Raw genomic sequence first — 6,000 nt, 5'->3', positions numbered from 1 at the left:
CCCTACGTTCAGCACAGCTACAACCGAGCTCTTCACAGCTCCACTGGCCATAGCCCTTTTCAGGTGGGTTTGGGATTCCAGCCACTATGCCCCATTGATGTGGCCATGCCACTTGCAGCTACTCACATGAATTCAGCTCATGTCCAGTCCGAAACAGATAAGGCCACCAGCTTCATTGAGCGCATCCAACATATTCGCCAGTAGGTCCATGACATTCTTGAGAAATCAAATGCCAAGTACAAGCAGCGACATGATCAACATCGGGTGCCACACAAGTTTCAGGTGGGCGACAAAGTTGGTTGCATTTGCAAAAGGAACGCCTTACTGGAGCCTATTGGAAATTGAGACCACTCCGATATGGTCCTTACACCATTACTAAGGCTATGGGAGACAATGCATTTGAGCTCAGCATTCCCCCATTCCTTGGCCTGCACCCAGTATTTAATGTGGACCGCCTTCGGCCATACTTTCCACCATTGCTAGACACATCCGACATTGCAGAACAACTCAAACCCACAGAATTAAATCCAGATTGCATGGAACAAGCTGCAACTGATCGGATCATGGACACACAGATCAAGAACACTCGCCAACAGAATATCCAACTGTATCGAGTTGTCAAAGCGGGCCAACTCCTTCAGCAGGGCAAGTGGCTCACCAGGGAACAAGTTCAGCAGAAGTTTCCTCATCTCATGGAGGAGCTCAACGCAATGGGGACCATTTCTTCCTAAGGGGGGAGGAATGATCCAGGTGGATATTGGTGGCCACCTGCCAAGTCCACCTGGACCCCCACCATTGTCTTTCTCAGCATTTTCAGTTTCCTTAATTGTAGCACAACTTACTATTTTTAGCAGTTTTTCGGGTCTTAAACTTCTGGAGCCGTTTTGAGGCCCTAAACGACGTTTTTTGGGGAATCCGAGGGCAACACGAGTCCATGGAATGGACTGGTGTTGCCCGTTCCAACAATGATAGTGCTCGGATAGATCTTTCTAATGAGCTATTGTACGCGTCAAACGGAGATCATATGCCAAAGTTACGACCCCGGGAAGTTGATGTACCAACTTACCCCCAAACGGGGCCCACAGTTTGGCGTTTCATCTCCTAGGGTTAGGTTTTGGAATGTTAAGGGTTTTTCCATTGTTTCTCAACAATAAATAGGCCTTCGAGCCTCATTGTAACACAGTTCAGAGGCATGTAGCCATCACATCTCTTCTCAGAGATAAGCTACCATCGCCCTAGCTAGTTTATTGCCATTTCTGTTTGTAAGCATATTTCAGTATTTTCCATTAATGAAATGAAGTATTATTTCCGCTGCATCTTTGTGTATATGGTTATCTCTGTAATTTGTTGCGTTCCTGTTTAAATCCGGATCATTATCACAGTAAATCACAGTAGGATCCAAATGAGAACCAAACAAACCAACCAGGATCTTCCTCATCCATATACCCTCGCATGCAGCCAAACTTGCTGCCATATACTCGGCCTCCGCTGAACTGAGTGCCACGGATCTCTGCTTCCTGCTGTACCAAGAAACTGTTGTCGATCCAATACTGAAGACCCCTCCTGATGTGCTCTTTCTGTCCATTGGGCTCCCTGCCCAATCTGCATCCGTGAAGCCACATAGCTTCACCTCATCCTCCTGTCTGTACCATAAACCATATCCCAATGTGCCTCTCAAATAGTGCAATACATGCTTGCCCGCCTTCCAGAAGAGCTTGGTAGGATAAACCATAACTTGTGAAAGCTAGTTAACTGCATAGCATATATTAGGTCGTGTATTGACCAAATACATCAGCGACCCCACCAACTGTCGATAAACAGTGGCATCCACTTCTTCTCCCGAAGTAGCATCCTCCTTCCTACAACCTCCAGGAAGAGGAGTATCAACAGGCTTGCAGCCATGCATGTTGAACTTCACCAGTATCTCCCGAGCATACTTGCCCTGAGAAACAAACAGTCCACCACTGCGCTGCCATATTTCCAATCCTAGAAAATAGTGAAGGAGGCCCAAATCCTTCATCTCAAACTCTGTAGCAAGATCCTTCTTGCATGACAGTATCAATAGCTCATCACCCGTTAGAATCAAATCATCAACATACAGTACAATGATAAGCAACTTACCCTCCACCACAATCTGGTATAGGTTGGGATCCGCCTCGCTCTTGGAGAATCCAAGTCTTGTGAAATAGCTGTCTATCCGTGTGTACCAAGCACGTGGTGCTTGCTTCAACCCATACAACGCTCTCTTGAGCCTGCACACATGCGACTTGTTGCTGAAGACCTCAAAGCCTTCGGGTTGCTCAATGTACACCTCCTCCTCAATGACTTCGTTAAGGAACGCAGTCTTCACATCCATCTGATGAATGTGCCATCCCATCTGCGCTGAGAGAGCAACAATCGTCCGTATGGAAGAATACCTTGCGACAGGTGCAAAGGTCTCCTCATAATCGATCCCCTCTATCTATGAAAAGCCTCGGGCAACAAATCTTGCCTTGTACTTCTCCACACTCCCGTCAGCTGCCTGCTTAACTTTGTAGATCCATCTCGAACCCACCACTGATTTCCCTTCCGGTATAGGAACAATCTCCCATGCACTGTTTCTGACAATAGAATCATACTCTTCCACCATGGCGTCTACCCATGCGGGATCCTCCACAGCTTCCTCGAAAGAGGATGGCTCAGTCACAACACACTTGCTCATAAGATCCATGTATCCAGTGTACGGATCAGGTGACTGTCTCTGCCTGCGTTGGGCTGTAGGTGGTCCTACAACTTTCTCTGCATCTTGAGCCAGTCGCTCAGCTTTTGTCAAGCGCTTTCGCCCTCTGATGGTTGGCGTTGCATGAGTGGTCTCTTCCACTCCATGAACCTCGTCCTGTGGCTGATCCACGTCCTGAAGCTCATCCTTAGGAACTAATAGCTCCTCATCTGCATGCAAGTGTAGCTCCCTCTCAAGCGAACACTTCATGGCTTTCTCCTCCTGAAATTTTATATCATGTCGCACGACAGTTTTACCACTGTTTGGAAAATACACATGATATTTGTGGGGCGTATCAGTGTACCCCACAAATATCCCAACCTCTGCGGTCGGCTCCAACTTCTTCCTGGCATCCTTCGTCACATGCATGTAAACGTTAGCACCAAAAATCCTCAAATGAGAAAGATCAGGCTTCTTACCAGAATAAGCCTCCTCGGGTGTACTCATGCCAAGTATCCTATGAGGACAACGGTTTTGCACATAAACTGTTGTATTGAATGCTTTCACCCACAAGTGAATGGGTAGGCCCTGATCATGCAACATTGCCAGTGCAACACCCACAATCGTTATGTTCTTCCGCTTAGCTACCCCGTTCTGTTGTGGGTTATGGGGAGCTATGAGCTCTCTTCCAATCCCTTCTGCCTTGCAGAAATCCTTGAACTCGTCCGAGATGTATTCACCACCATTATCGCTCCTAAGAGCCTTCACCTTCTTCTCCGACTACTTCTCGACCAGTGCTTTGGATTCACAGAACTTTGAATATGTCTTGCTCTTCTTTTGCATGAAGAAGATCCAGCACTTACAAGAGAAATCATCAACAAAAATCACATAATACCTACGTTTTGTTGTCGAAGCAACTGAGAAAGGTCCACACACGTCTGTGTGAATTCTCTCAAGGATCTTCGTGGCACGACTATCATTCTCGTGAAAGGTGGCTTTCACAAACTTCCCCAAAGTACACCCCTTGCACTGATCTGACTGCGCAAGTGTGCCTTTAGGAAGCCCTGTAGTGATCTGCTGCAGTATCTTCAAGGCTCCATGGTGAAGGTGACCCAATCTCCTGTGCCACAACTCACCATCATCCCGACTCACCAATCCTTCTGCCTTGCCCGCCATTGCTACGCATCCATCTACATGCAACTGATAAAGGTTCCTCACTCAAACCCCTATCTTTCGGGTCTCACCAGTTGTCTTGCTACGCAGGAAAGCCTTTTCCTTGCTGAAAACAACATCATACCCCTTGTCTTCTAACATCGCCACTGAGATAAGATTCTTCTTCAATCTTGGAACATGCATGACTTCCTTCAATGTGAAGGGTTTACCAGACTCCCTCTCAAAGGAAATGGTACCGATAACGGTCGCACTGTATCTACCATCATCACCCATCTCGATGTGCACTCCAAGATCTTTGTCCTCTAGATCAGAGAAAAAATCTCTATCTCCCGTCATGTGAAAAGACACACCACTGTCTAAGAACCACACCGATCCCATCACACTTGAAACCAAGTGTTCGATCAATTAAAAATCAAGCTCAAACTGTGAGGCTAGAGCCTCTCCTGCTGAAGATCCAGCAACCTACTTGTTCTTCTTCTTCTGCGGACAATTAGTGGCATAGTGTCTGTGTTGGTGACAGTGAAAACACCTCACCTTGGACATATCCTTTTTCTTGCCTTTCGCACCAGACTGAGAAGCTTTCTTGCTCTTCCCTTTCTTTGCTTTGGTAGCCAAAGCACAATTCTCTTCATCATATACCTTTGATGAAGATCCATTCTCACCTTTATTGTTTCTGAGTTTATCCTTGAGCGCCAGGTCGCTATTGATTTGGAATAACATTTGCAATCCGTTGAAAGAAATTTTCAACAACACTGCTGCAAATTCGATTTCCACCAGCTCAAACTCAACCGCTTCCGATCTAAAATTCATGAGAACACAATATTTCTCGTACAGAGATTGACTGTATGGGCATTCACTGGATATCTCACCTTCCAAAGGAAGGATGAATCCAGAGGCTACCTGGCCCGATTACAAACTCTGCCTGAAGAAATAGAATGTAAACACTTCCTGAATAATAGATCTGATGATCAACAACTCCAATACCATGTAGAAACTTTTTCTACAATTATCTAACTCGCTCTGATACCATGTAGAAATTTTGAATAATTTAACACATATTCAACAGAGATTATCCTGATCATGTACTATTGCGGAATACATACACAATACATAAGCTCCTCTACGTTGATCATCAATATAGCAGCATCAATAACAATACAACATCAAGAGCATTCACACATTAACACAGTATGTAACCGGGGAAAGCATCTCGCTAAAAACCCCACACTATCTGTATATTAATGATTGAGAACATGTAACATTACAAAGTACAATGCTTATCACAAGAAACCCAGTACCAGCTCCACCTGTTACACACAATACAGCTCAGATCTGATCTCCAAATCTATTCCACTGCTTGCCTGCCTCTCTAGCTCAATACCTGCTCAAGAACTGATGAGAATGGTTTACCAAACTCATATTTCACTTGCAAAGAATCACTCACATTGTGTTGGACGTGAGAACAAGCTACAATTCTTGATATTGGCCAATTCATTGGCATACTCAATCCCTCTGATTGCGCAAATCATCATGCACAACTATAGTCACAACTGATAGCAATCTGATCCTCTAACACCTGTCCCTGCTGAACTGAACATGCACTGACATGCAACTGAGTTAACTGATGTATTCTATAGTTGCATTATGAGTTAATAACTTGTGAATTAATTAATAACTAATTCACCCAACTCATCTCTAGTCTATTTGCCAGTTAGACTAAATACAACCAGTTTAGTAAAGCTAAACTGAAAACAACTCCAAAAACTGCACCTCCAATCCACTAAACTCAACTCACTTGAGTTCTAACTAAAGTCCTGCATGCAAATATTAGTCATCCCATAGGTAACCACGTATTTCCTTCTGGGATTTGCATGTACCGCATTCGTAGCTCATCTTGAAGTGCTCCAAGAGAATAAGATCAAGTTTATAGTCCAAATATTATTATGAGACAATAATATTTGACTTTTCTATTTTTGGCAGCCAGTCTAAAAATAGACTTTGATCACTCACACTGTGATCACTCACACTGTGATCACTCACACTGTGGTCACCCACACGGTGATCACCCATGCTGTGGTCACCCACACTGTGATCATCCCTGTTGGGATCAAAAATAGAACTTGCGCCAT

The sequence above is a fragment of the Pinus tabuliformis genome, chromosome 1_1 (assembly GCF_031772625.1).
Source record: "Pinus tabuliformis cultivar Carrire ecotype Pingquan chromosome 1_1, CPIR1, whole genome shotgun sequence".
NCBI classification, from domain to species: Eukaryota; Viridiplantae; Streptophyta; class Pinopsida; order Pinales; family Pinaceae; genus Pinus; species Pinus tabuliformis.
The sequence above is the reverse complement of the archived record's forward strand: the minus strand, read 5'-3'. Positions refer to the sequence as shown.